At 39.3% G+C, this 14,795-nt stretch overlaps 1 protein-coding gene across 1 annotated transcript in view; it reads right to left on the reverse strand.

The window, feature by feature from the left end:
* cldn11a (claudin 11a) overlaps nt 1–14,795 on the reverse strand; it is a 119,423-nt gene that overhangs the window by 70,484 nt on the left and 34,144 nt on the right. The window contains exon 3 of the mRNA XM_008311569.3: nt 13,967–14,042. The gene's annotated coding sequence lies outside the window, so the exon portion shown is untranslated. The remainder of the gene's footprint in view (nt 1–13,966; nt 14,043–14,795) is intronic.

Below are 14,795 nucleotides of genomic sequence, written 5' to 3' on the forward strand. Positions count from 1 at the left end.
CTTCTGACAATTTTTTGAAAAGATCATGTTACAAAAACTTTAGCAGTTCAGCTTCACCATGTCTTCACCTTCGCCTTCCTGAGCTTAACTCTTCACACTGTAGTGTCGTCTCACTCTGTGGCGTGATCCGTCAGCACATTCATCTGTAAACTGAGATATGGCTGCTTCAAGCCCATCCAGGGACACTGAGGCTGCAGTAGCGGCTCAAATTTCCATATTTGTGGTCCTACAGTGTCGTGTTATCACGCTTGCTTACACATCTGCCTTACACATAGAAGGTTCTGGGTTTGAGCCCCAGAGGAATCACATACTTGGTGCCTCCTGTTACAGCAGATCTGCTGCCATTATTGTCTATTATTGTCTTTATTAGGATGAGGTTAAATAGGCGTTCCTAAAAAGTGTCACATCCTTAAAATTGTCACACACCCACGGACTGAAGATAAGGAGAAAATGGAGTAGAAATGTATATTTAATGTCTGAAATTGCTCGTCCTATTGTGTCTTTGTCAACAATAGATCGCCTCCTCGTTTTCAATAAAGCTTGCAGAAATGTGAAGTACAACCACTTAAAGAATGTGACAGAGATAAGCCGGAGAGAGCAAAGAAAGGGATAAAAAGAAGGAAAAGTGACAGAGATAAGCCGGAGAGAGCAAAAAAAGGGATAAAAAGAAGGGAAAAAAATCAGTGGGTCAGGAAGGACTTTTTTTTTAATTTAGTAGCTTTGGGGAGCTTTTAAATTCTGCCCTGCTGTGCCAAACTGTCGCTGAGCCACAGAAGAAAACAGCAACAATTCTTTCATTTTCCATCCATTGGTTCCCTACTTGCTGGTGTTTTGGGCCAAACAATTTTTTTTCACGCTAGACTAAAGCAGTTCATTCTAATGTTAAATTCATAGAATGGGTTTCTCCCTCTCTGGTACTGCTGGATTATCGAAGGTGATGTGTTCAAGGTGTCTGGCAGGAGCAACATCTGTTTGTTTGCTCAGTGCAGAAAAGAAGAAACAGGGGAGCTTTGAATATTAATATTAAACAGTCAAGTCATCGAGTCAGGCCCGAAACTGTAATCACAAGAAAAATCAACCTTCAACACAGCAGAGCAGAATGTTAAAAGGCAATAAAGGAAAGACATTTCAGCCATTTGACTGAAATAAAAAACAAATAATCCTGCATGGGCTTGTATTATTGATAAAACACAAAGCCTCACTGCCTTATTGATATGCAGTAGTAGAACACAGTCACCCTAAAAGTGAATGAACTGAAATGTGCAGCCATTAATCCATTACAGCCGGGGTTAGCAAACCTTTCTCAAGTGGAGCCGAATTCAGTAATGAATAAATGAAACAAACCGCCTCTCCTGTAATATTGAGGAATGTCATTACGCAATACACAGATGAACCGCATTTTACTACTTAGTGTAGCTCAAAATGGTTAAATTACTATAGTGAAGTCATCAAAAGAAATCCGTTCGGTTTCAGACAGATTTCTGTAGAAACTACTGATTATAGATAAAATAGCAAAAGGTTGGCACAAAGTTGAAACAATAAATGTACATTTTTCAAATTAAAACTGGTTGAATTTAATCAATTTATTGGGAAACCAGCAAAAGATTCATATAGTGATAAAAATAGACAAAATGAATTAATAATTAATTGTTAGACATTTTTCTGGAAAATTAGGAAAAAAATAACACTAACCAAGACAATGAAAAACCCTGCCAGTAGTATCTATGTTAGCCATTCGTTCAGTGAATCAAATAGCTTTTTTTAAGCTAATCTAATACAACTTAAATACTTAAAATTACTTCTGGAAAAGAAACAAAAATGAGGAATGTATACACACATATACTTAGCACAAAAAAAGAAAAAGAGAATTTAGAAAAATCGTAGTAGTAAAGTTTGGAAGCATGGAAGAAGGCTAACTCAACCATTGTTACATTTTGATTTAAAATTAATTTTGTATAATGTTCCATGCGGAAGAACATAAGGATAAATCAATGGAGGTTTTCAGGCTCTGGTTTGGGGTTTAACACGGGGACAGGCACAGATGGAGACCAAAGAGTGGGAGTGATGAGTGTATCAGGTCAACAGGGAGGTACATGTCAACTTGTACAAACAAGGGAGTGTGCACTGGTTCAAATACACAAACAAGATACAGTTCTAAGTAAAAAATTCTATTTACATTTTATCAACAGGAGGGAGATGTGTTCCTGAGAGCCGGGGGAAGAGGAGGAGAGGAGGGTGTTCCTGAGAGCCGGGGGAGGAGGAGAGGAGAAGGGAAGGAGAAGGGGGAACAAAACAAACACCTCTGCCAAAAAAACCCCCAAAACACAATTAGCCGGATTCTTCACAGATGGATCCAGAAAAATTGGGAGTGCAGGAAGGGGTTTGTTTAATATTTTGGGAGAGAGACCCTTTATTTTCCCCCGAGGTTTACAAATTGCAGAGATCTTCCTGCTGGGTACTGGGAATTGAGCTCACATTCCTGTGTTGCACAGATTTCTATCATAAATATCAGAAAAGTGTAGCGATACAGAGGGAAACTTACACATGCAGCAGGGGACACTTGTTTCGATCCAACTTTCAAGTGAACTTCAAATTTTAAAAATATCACCAAAAGGTGAACGTGAGGGGAATTTGGGTTTTGAAGAAATCCACGTCTGTCAAGGTGAAAATATCAGACACTGCAGAGAGTAAGGCAAACAATATGACAGGATCTCATTAGTATGAATTAATAAAATAAGTAGGTTCACGTTGCCATGTTTGAAGTTTATCTAATGGGTACACTTTGTTGGATTTAGCAACATCTAGTGGTAAAGCTTAGTTAGTCTTTCTTTTCCAGGATATGGTGAGGTTTGTCAATTGTAGACTTAAATGTAATGACTTTTGTACAATTTTAAACAAGCTATTTAAAGAATATACAAAATTAAATAAAGTGTTGTCTAGACGATCATTAAAAGCCTCCAGAATGGTAACCAAAATAACAAATCTTGCTCTCAATAACACTTGCATGCTAAAACAAAAAAAAGCAATGTCTGATTAGGCAATGGCCCATAATTAGCCATGTTATCCATCTCCAGGGCAGGATTATTTATTTATGGTGTTTAAAGAGGTAGAGTGAAGGTGACGAAGCCCTGTTGTTTGTATGTAACCAAGACAATAGCATCAAGTCACCTGTCTTCACAGAAACTACTCTCCAATTATCGTTAGGAGGCCGACAGCTGCAGCTTAACATTAGACATGCTCAGTATGATGGCAGACTGTGGTGGTAAAGAGTGGTAACTGTCATCCATTAGCTCCTGGTCTCAAACACACCCTATGCTGATGATGGACTGCTATTGCACATACTGTCTCTCAATCACGAATAATTTAGACAGTGATAAGTAGAGGAATTATGGAGGAAGATTTGACTTTTCCAACTATATTAGGAATTGAAATTATTCCCATTGCTACTGCCATTTTATTTGTCCACCTGAAACGGGGGTTTTCAACCGTCAATGCCAAAAGAGCCTTTTTAAAAAATGTATTTCACTACCATTTAATATTTACCATCAAATACATTTTGTCACCTTTTTTGCAGTGTCTTTTTTTAAATACTGTGGTCACATGACAGAAAAGATTATTGCCCAAAGAAAGTGGTTGACAGTTATGTTTGTTTGACCAGTTATATTACTGCTAATGCTTTTAATGTTTCTATCTGATGGCAACAGGGATGGGCGTCAACACACAACATTAACGAGCGATAAAATAACTGTGTTAATAAACAGTGCTTTAACAGGTAAACACGATGTTAACGCAGTAATAATACAGTATTAGCAACAAGCCATAAAATATAGCTGTAAATGAACATGAAAAAAAAACAAACAAACTGATGACATTGTTATTTTAGGATGCTAAAACAACATTAAGAATCATCTTTCCCCACTTAAACCCAAGACCTCCTAAATTACTGCAAACATTTGAGGCTGTCAATGGAAAAGACAGGAAAAAGAATGGAACAAAAAGGCAGGCAACAACGACACAAATGGCTTGTTTCTGTCCGCCTGTCTTTCACTGTCCTCGTCTGCTTAGTCAGAAGGAGCTGTGGGACTCTGTGTGCTTAGTCCTTTCCAACCTACTTAAGCTAATTAGAACTAGTGTGTGACCCCTAACTGTAAATCTCTCCCTTCCATCTACGCCAGGAGGAAGTGGGTGGGAGGAGGGAGGGAAAGGAGAAAAGGAAGAGGGGACACAAGGAGGGGAGGAGGTAGAAGAAGAAAAAAGAAATTGGGTTCTAATTCCCATCAGGGCCATTATTGGCATTTGGGACGGTGATTTGTTCATAAGTCGCTGCTGGATGGATTGTGCTAATCATTTAAATTGAACTTATTTGATGTTTAAGCAAGAAAATCAGCCTGTTATTATTATCACTGGGATTCAAAATTGCCATTTTTACCACTGTAATTGGGCCATGTTGGCCACAGTGGTCCAGTCATTAAAAAGTGGAATAACTCTCACTATTGGAAATCCATTTAATTAACTATATATCTTTTGCGATTTTTAGTTCATTTAAATATACATATATTTCATGTGGTTGGTTTTTGAGCACCGCGACTGAAACCAGAAGATTGGTTGATAACATCATAGAGATTATTTTTGTGGATACTGATTTCTATTCCGGAAACGCATTAGCGGACAAAGCAAAAGGGAAAATGGTTTTGCTGATTCCTAAATGTGATTAGGTGAGCGAGGTGGTACACAGTGAATTCATTATTAGTCATAGTCCTCGCAGTGGGAGCTAACGCTCCCGCAGCTAACCTCACCTAATGCAACTGAAATACAGTCTGAAGTTTTTTTTTTCTTTCCACGGAGCAGCCCATCATAGAAAACTCTGGATTTCAGAGTTTCGCACTAAAGGCCAGGCATATTTTTCTCTCTTTGTTCTCTTTCATTTCCTCTTAAAATATTCTCATATGGAGTGATTTTCTTTCGTTTTTCAAACCAAACCTACACTTCACTGTTCGCTCTGATGGTCCATCTCATTAGAGTCTGAGCGCAGACACATGACGAGAGAAGATTGACGAGACCTCAGCAAAGACACACTGACAGAACTGGGACAAAGACTAACTAATGGAACAACCACAAAGCCTGATGGACACTGAAGACATCAAAGGTGTCAGCGTGAGGCCCAAATGGGAATCCACTGTTTTTTCCCTCCTTCTTCTTCCTAAATGGTGGCTATTTGCAGACATGAATGAGTGCAAAATTTCACAATTCATTACCCCTAACATAAAAAACATTCACATATGGGTTCGGCACTTGTTTGGACCACCAAAAAAAATAAAAAATCAACTCAAATTTCGTTTTAAGGGATACAATGTAGCAGAAGGGAATAGTCCACTGACCTTACAGCTGAAATACTAATAATTTGTGGTTCTAATGACGTCTTTCAGAAGTTGACTTTCTGTGTGTGTGAACTCTAATGACGTCTTTCAGAAGTTGACTTTGTGTGTGTGAACTTTTCCAGTTTCCTCCTGGAGACACTGACCATAACCATGATTAATGCAGTTTTCACACTGGTATTTAATACAGTATTCGCTGCACAGCGCCACAAGTTTCGCTCCCCGTCTGTGTTCCTCAACTAATCCAGATTGACTAATTCACCTCAAGATGGGGGGTTTAGACCATAAAAACTACAGGTTTTCTGCTGCATTTGTGTGTAAACAAAAACCTCAAACTTTTAATCTGCGTTACAGTCACCAATACTGTGGAATGTTGTGCATGCTCATTTCCTGCTGGACTCTGTCTCTACGGTGCAGCTCTCCTCCTGGCAGACTGCGTTGTGCATGCTCATTTCCTGCTGGACTGGTGAGGTATTCTTTCCAATTCTTTTTCAAACTCAACAGTGCCAATCCATAGGTGTTGCTTTCATCGTTATCCATATTGGAAGGATGAAATTCCCAGGTATCATGTTAATTCTCATTGTGCTGAACACAACTGTCAGTTTAGAAATTGCACAAAATTAACGCACACTCGATCCCCTTCCCAATGTAAACATAATAGGCATCAAGTGTGCAGGGAATCACGCATTAAAAGCTAGTTTAAACACAAGAGTATTTGCTATTTGCTAGTACAAGTGTATTTGCTATACTTTAACTTCTCTGGGACCGACTGCTCATTAACTTATACAGAAGTCAATTTGCGTGAAAATGCTATATGTAATATCCTTAAATCTCACTCCCATTGGTCAATTCTTTAAAAGATTTTCAAAATCTTGTTTTGTTTATTTGGATGTAACAAAAATGGCTCTTCAAAGTCTTCAACATCTCTCTATGTTGATTAATCAGTGCGAAGAGCCTGTAACTGAAAAAAAAAGGCTGTGTTCTATAGTTGTACCTCTAACGTTACATAGTATTCCAATTTTCTCTTTTACTCAGCACACTGAAATCCTGTAACATTTACTTGACACCTCTATGGTTTTTAACACTCACAGCTATACTTGCTCCACACTCCCACACTTTCTCAGTAAAGGTAATTCCTTTTTTTGCTGACTGTTTCTTTACCATCCAACAGGTGTCTTTTCACATCCAGCTCATTATTTCCTACATGATAGACCTTTATTGATCAAACATTGATGTTGTCTCCAGTGCTAGTTTCTTTTTTTTTCTTTTTCTTGTTTAGTATAAAAGAGACAACCCAGATGCCAGAATCTGTATTTTGACAAACAACATTTTCATGCAAGAAAATGAAATATACAAAACCAAAAAACTTTTCCATTTTCTCAACCAGACGCAATTTGCCCAGACAAGCCTTAACATAAACAAAGACAAGGCACATCTAAGCACAGAGAGACAGCCGTGTAAACACAACACGGCTGCTCCTGTGTCAGGGAACAACATTCAAGTCACAAATGGGATTTCTGTACATATCCCTAATGAGACTACCTCTTTATAGTTCCTGCGATCTCTTTGACAGAGTGGACGGCTTTGATTGGAGCTCAGTTGAAACTCTACAACATTCAAAGCCCCTTTGTTTGCTACAATAATTAAAAAAATAATTTGTATTTTGCAGCTTAGTCTTAGACTCTTCTAAATCACATTACACTGACTCCACAAGTAGGTGTCATTGTCAAAACTCCTTCAACATAATCACTGCAATACACTTTTCGCTATACTTCCTACAGTGAATTATACATGAGCGTTTCAATGTTTATGATTCAGAATAACCTCCATCACTTTGCCTGGTAACTACTTTCTCGTCTGCAATCTATCCATCCTGCATCCTTTAATTAAGTTGCTTCTTTTTTCTAATGCCATACCTCATTCTGCTGAGTAAAATGAAGATTAGTGCAGAAAAAAAAACCCAATTTGCGACATTGAATGAAATTACATTTTAATCCAGGGGCTCCACTGAATAAGAAGCATTGTGGCTCAGAGCTAGCCCCTCTGTCTCGCTCTCTCTCAAAGGACACACACACCTACACACATCCTTGTGCACTCAAACACATACTGCGTGCACACACGCATACACCTGCCTTCGCGAGTACACGCACACATACTGTGTCTGTGCTCAAAAATGGTTATTAAGCCTAATGAGGCTTTACAAGGCCAGGCCGCCTTTAGTGTTTTCTTTTGCGATGATGAGGGGATTTACGCTCTCCCCACAGTGGAATAAATAAAAAGTAGAAAGTGAGGGACGCAAACTTGTGCCGAGGACTCCAGCCTCAGGCAAACTGACAGTTTCAGACAAGCAGGCCAGTTAATGCAAACAGCTTGCAGCTTTTTTTCTTTATTAGTGTTAAGATGACAGAGTCTGGACTGAGCCAGATTAATTGAGCAGAGCAGAAATAGCAGTGTATACATAACTGTGGGCTACCCACTATGGCGTTTGAGTCCATGCTCGTGTTTGGTTTGTGGTTTTGCACCTCCGGTGAAACATATGTCTCCAGACACTCCACAGCAACACAGAGCTCCAGAAAATACCGCAAGCACCGATGTGCATGTTCATCGGGGAGGCAGATGTGATTATCGTTATGGAATCTTAATGAAGGGATTGATGGAGGGACATAGGCATCAAACTATGAAGAATCAATTGAAGGAAGAAGGAATCAATGGTTCCAAGGTTAAAAAGAAGGATGTGGTTGATAAGGAACAATGGAAGAAGGGATGACGGGAAAACAATAGGAATCAGGTGGCAGGAAGTAAGATATCAGGTGTGACAGGAAGAAGTAATCAGATGGGAGAAGGGAAGGGGAAGATAAATCAACGTCAGGATTGATGCAAGCAGTTAGAAAAGAGAGCAGGGAGAAGTTCCAGCCAAAAATTTAGCTGAGAAGTTTGGATCAAAAGCGAGGTTAGGGGTTAGATTTCAAGGTCTGAGCGCTGCCGAAAGTGGACAACTGACACAACCTCAACTGGTAAAAGAAAGCACAATCCATTTCCTTTACAATATCCATGACTTAACAAGTGTAAGGCAAGCAATTAGGATTGGCAAACCGTGACTTTGGGTTTATGTTTATGGGCTAATTGTACAGTGGTTAGACATTTACCCACATTTGGTACATTTTGCCATGTAGCCCACATGGAACCTTAGGACAAGCAATTTGATTCCCTCACATCAGCTCCCTGAAACCAGTGGTAACACCAGTCTGAGCCCCACCCTCAGCAACACATCACACACACTTTTTTCACCAAAAATGAAACTGTTTATGTAAAATGTAAATCACAATATAATATCAAGATGTAGAACTAGTTGCTAATTGATATAATTTAAAGAACTCCTGAATTTAATAAATGTATATTATACTAACTGAATAGTTTAACCATGTTGTAGAATCCACACTATCTAAGTGACGGAGGACATGGATACATCACATGGATATAGCGGCACGAGATTACAGCAGATAGATTAGGTCTAAGCAGATGAATGAAGGAATGATAAAAGGAGGAGTTGAAGAATGTGACATGACGTGATTGGACAAGATGGAAGGAGCTGCACAAGAAACAGTGATTGAAGGAGGGATGACTGAATGTGGGCATTGAAGGAGAGCAGAGAAGGGTGACGAGAACCTTGCGTTGTCTGCTCCCTCTTCCGTTGAGGAGACTGATGGAGGGAGTTTTATCTCAAACGAACTGCTTCATTAGAGGATTAGTGAGTGATAACTCGGAGCTATCTGTGACAGAAAAACAACCTTAACACCCGCAGACCCACACCAGCAGAAATGGGTGAACACAGACACACACACACACACAGGGGGTCCATATGGCACTTATAGCAACCTAATAAAATTCCACTTAGATCAGACATGAGATTTTCTACATCCTATACTTTCATTATCCTTTACCCTGATGTTGTCGATTGTGTAGGCAGTTGTCAGTTTTTGTCCACACATACTGTATGAACACACACATACGCACGAGAGAGTGTTATTGCATTAGAGTAGGTGGCAAGCGAGGCAGAACACCGGAAATCTAGGCCAGGTGGACCGCAGTGATAAGGGCAGACTTGGAAGCAGCACTCACACAAAGCTATGTGGAGGCTCCTGTAGATTACAGGTGAAAGACAAGCAGGAGGGGAGGGGAGGGAAGACGACGTGCGAAATATGATATTAAAGCAGATGATGACAGATGGCTGCAGGACATGGCTGAGCGAGTGAACTCCCCCAGTGAATCCACAAAAATCATGGTAAAAGTCCAAAAAGAGGGCAAGTCTGAATTCAAATAATGAAGGGTAGAATCAAGGGTTAGGGAGTTAAATGGAGCTGAGAGAGAGAGCGAGAGAGAGTGACTAACATTGGTCTGGAGAAAGAAAAATAAAGGACACTAAGTGTCAGAGATGAAGATGTTCAGGAGGTGGTCCAGGTGTGGAGGGGACTGAAAGATACCAGCAGACCTGAGGGTAACTCCTGTGTTCCTCCTGGGATATTTATGTTGCGAGCTGGCGAGGAAACTGCTGTGATTTAGAGTCCATCTGGACGGGATTCAACACCACCTGTCCACAGAGGAAACACTGCCTGTAGGGAGACACACCGCTGTGTAGGGGTGGCAGAGCGGTGTAGGCACAACAACATAAAACTAGGGGTTTCTACATCTACATCCTCAGAGAGCGTATAAAAACAGACTTTTTCTCCACTTTTCTCTGTTTGGCCCTGTGCCAGCTCAAAGGATATGAAATTAAATAATCGATATGAGGTTGAATTGCTGGCTTTTAAGATAATGCTCTGAGGCAACGACCCCAAGACAAGTCAATCAAGGACATCACTTTAGGGTGAAACCAGGAGATATTATTTACTGGGAGTCTAGTTATTAGCCTGACGTCAACAATTGTGGCATTTGTTTTTCAAGTTAGAGACACAAGTAAAGGTCAGGAGTTTTTAAGAGTGTTCTGAAGTGGGCATTAACTGTCTTCGCTACACTACTGTGAATTTTCCGCAAGCTTAAAGAGACACATTAATGATTGAATAGATTTTGAGGCTCAAGATAAAAGGCTTATAAAAACGCTGTAGGAATAAAATAAGATTTTTTTTTGGTTTTTAGGACAGAACATTTTTGAGCCATTGCACCTGTTTTAGATTAGAATTTTTTTTTTCTTTATAATTTAACCGTTTATTTACCCTGGTTTCTCCCACTGAAAAAGGATTTATTTCCAAAAAAGCAATCCAACTGAAAATTGAGAAAAAACCACCACAAAATGTCCCAAAAATATAAGTAATGGAAAAAAGGATCTTCTAGTTTCTACTTACTCACAGTTTAGTTACTGCAACATGGGCCTCTTTAGTTGAACACAACGCTGATACACTCATAGGAATAGATGAAAGAGATAAAGTTCTTCAACAGCTCTAGCTCTAGGCGAACGGGGGGGCGAGTTCTTCAACAGCTCTAGCTCTAGGCGGGAGGGGGCGAAGGGGGGGCAAGGCAAACTCATTTAATTTCCAGAAGCTGGTTTGTTTTTTTATTTTCCATGCTCTCTTAGGGACGCAGTTTTGTAGGAATAGTTACAAAATACAATTACGTCATTCCATGAAATGTATCTCATACACAGTTAACCACTTGTGCTAGTTGCCGAGATATGTTAGTATTATTTCAGGTTTTCCACTCTCACTCTCTCTCTTTCCATCAACACACTGTTTTGTTTTTGTTTTGTTTGTTTTTTGTGCTGCACTGGCACAACAATAGGCAGTGGTCTGTTTCTTTTAATGACAACATTGTGTAATTTTTTAAAGTGGACTCATGGATGATGTAGTGATGGCAGGGGTCAGTGAGAGGAAGGCAGCAGATAACAATGTCTGACCCCACACTGATTAAGTGGCAGCTTGCTGGAGCGGACTGTGTGGTTTTTGTTGTTGAAACTGAAATTACAGTTCACATATTGTTGAAGCAACAAATGCAACAGGAGACGGTTTGGAGGACGGAAAAAAATGTCCTGCATTTTTCTTCCCAAAATAAACTGTTTTTAAAAGAATATAGAGATATCTTTGCGGGAAGCTCAATTGCCAGGAGGCTACATTTTTTTCCACCAATAACAACCTTCAACTTTAAAGGTTAGAATCAGTCACTTTGACATAAAAACGGCTCCAGCAACAACAAAGAAGAAGAAAACATTGATTGAACAACAGCTCAGTCCGATAGAAAAATGACAGCTGGACAATAAAAGGTGACAAGGTGTTGATGTAAGGCTTCAGTTGGTACCTGTCCCCTAATTCTAAGTATTTTTTTAGTTCTGAATCAGAAAAGGAATTTGGACAATCTTGTTGCCATTGACCGGCAAAAGCAATCCATGGTTGGTTCCGGTTCACCATATTTGGTTTTTATGGAGGTCAGGTCAATATAAATTCCTCAAGGCCAATCTCTAAACCAGCAGTTCTCAAACACTTCGGCATTGTATATAAATATATACAATAGCTAACCAATAGCTTTTGATATTTAATTTTACAAATAAAATTCACAAGTCTTTATTGTGTGGGAAAATTCTACCCTTTTTCTCAAGTCTTTATTGTGTGGGAAAATTCTACACTTTTTTTTTATGGTGCACCCCGTAGTCGCAGCTTTGCACACTACACTTTGGGAACTCTGCTCTAAACTTAACAGGAGGATGAATATTTGTGCTCATTTTTCAAGATTTTTTTTTCTTGAATCCTCAACACTGAATCTAACTGCAGCCATTGCAGTCAGCAGACCCACGTCATAAACATTTTAAAAGCTTATCCTCAAATCTATAATCTACGTACGTCTTTCCCACCCCTGCTGTGGCAGTTGTTTAATTTCCAATCCAGCACTGAGCCAACTCCACAATTTCATAATTCTCCTTCTCTTGTGTGGATGAGGTAAATTGCAGACTGGAGTTCACACTCGTCCTGTAACCAGCTCCAATCTCATGAACACCCTGTGTACTGAATAAACCTAATTCTGCAGATACACACAACAGGACACACACACACACATACACATACCTGTACAGTCAGAACTACACCCCACACATGCATGACTACACACTGCCAGATTGCATTTGGTAACATCCATCATTGACAGTGGCAGTTTTGTAGTTAGGTGTGAAGTGGAGTTTCTCTTCCTTTTTCACCACAGTGAAAACATACTGTGTAATCCTGATATTTGACTTCTCGCCCTGGGATTAATGCCTGGTTTTTACACGAACAACTTCGTACATATCATTACAATCTTAAGGACAAAGCAGGGACACTTACGACAGATTGAGGCAAAATTACAAGACACAGAGAAGGATTAGACCGAGATAGGATAAAAGGAAATGGATCGTTAAACAAGCAGACAAAAATGAAAGCCTGAGGTTGCGATGACACAAAAATGTGTGAAGAGATAGGGAAGCAAAGCAGGAAAAAGAAAAAAAAAATCTGTGTTAAGAAACAGAATGAGAGAATCTGATCAAATTTGCTCCCTCATTGCCCTTCAAAATGAGTAGATAGACCGTAGTCCAGATAACGCCAAAGCCGCTTTTCCCCGTCTTGGTTATCTGACGCCGAGTCTAACCAATGAGCAGAGCAACATTTCACTGGAAATCAGGTCAGTTGCTTTTTTCTCTTGCTTTTTTTCTCCCCTCTGCTATACTTTAATTAAATGAGTACAGATTTCAACTCTATGAGAAGTTACAGTAGCTTCACACTCCCTGGTGGCAATCAAGCCCTAATTAAGTACCTTATTTATAAATCTTCAGGGTTTTTGGCATCAGGAGCTTCTCCTACAGCTACTGGTTTAAGCTGCAAATTTGACAAAATTTCAGCAGCGTAAAGACAGTTACTGGACATGTATGAAAAGCTAAATAGAAACTGCTAGATTAAAAAAAAACTTAGCTGGGAAAATTCTGTTGAAATGTAAATGTGGTTTTGAATGGAAGTCTGTTTTAGAATATACAATATTCATATCGTTGTTTGGGGCTTCATAAAGTTTGTTCACGTCTTTACATGAAAAGATTCAGGAAGATTACTTAAATTTCCCTGGGGGCACAGTGGGTAACAACAAGTAACCTGGGGGGGGGTTACTTAAATTTCCCTGGGGGCACAGTGAGTAACAACAAGTAACCTGGGGGGGAGGGGGAGGTCCTAGAAGTAACAAAACTTAAGGCTTCCACTGAACATCCATCTTGCTTTTCTTGGCCACATTAAATCTGCTGGGTGAACTCTTACCAAGCTCTAACACAGACGACTAGGATGTTTGCTGTACATAGTTAATCAGAAGTCGGAGCTTCTAGCTCTATATCGGTGTTCTGTGTAGTATTTAGTTTTAAGCACCACTTAGATTCTCACAATGTACCAACAATGTTCTATAATAATAAACATTAAATTTAGAACATTAACAACAACATACACGAGCTCAGTTGTGTACGGTCAACATATGAGTGCAGTGTGCAGTAATCAGTTTTAAGCACAGTTTTAAGATGCTGTATTATTTCCACAATAAAACAACAATATCTTATCATCTTAAACAGCAGCAGAACTACTGAGCACTGAAGGCTCTGGTCTTACCATGTCTGTGCTGAGTACGAGGGAAGGTCTTTTGGACGGGTGATGGAGGGCCTGCAGCTCTGGTTTGAAGAAATGTCTGGAAATATTAAAAATACATTCAAAATGAGGAAATGCAGAAATGAATACTGATGATCGACACTTTACTACATTTAAAGATGAAAATAAGCTTTTGTTCTTGTTCACACAGTCAATGTCTGCATACATGTAGATTCTGGAATATTTAAGTGAGAAATGAGAATTAAGGTAATCTTAAAAGATTAACATTTTATTTAACTATTCAAAAGTTCAGTTGGCTCATTCCAATGACAATGACTTTACGTTTTTAAATGAAAGGAATAACTGAATTCAGCATGCAAGTAATACAAAAGATTAATCAATTTTAATAAAGTGCAAATAATTATTTTGTATAATACATGGTATGATTTGCAGATATTTAACAAATACACAATTTGTGCATAGTGCCAGTGTAATGTGTTTGAATTCCTTCATTCACTGAATCACTGTAAAATAGTACAGAACACCACAGCACACATTTTTTAGCATTTCCCTGCATTTTCACCAGGTGGCCCATGAGGGCTGGATATTTGGGTCGGGGGTCGCTGCTTGGCTGCATTCAGCTTCAGTATGACTGTCACACACCCCTCTTGGTGGTTACCTTTCTAATGTCTTATTGAAGAAGACTGAAGAGATACCTCGCTAACTTTTCATATTGTAGTTTATAGTCATTAAAAACGTGTCACAGACACAATGAAGAGCAACATGTTATTCGTACTGCACCAACATCACTGTAGCAACAATGGTATTGTTATGATGTTTGCTATGACTCTGT

This window comes from Cynoglossus semilaevis, chromosome 1, assembly GCF_000523025.1.
Source record: "Cynoglossus semilaevis isolate Cse_v1.0 chromosome 1, Cse_v1.0, whole genome shotgun sequence".
NCBI lineage: Eukaryota > Metazoa > Chordata > Actinopteri > Pleuronectiformes > Cynoglossidae > Cynoglossus > Cynoglossus semilaevis.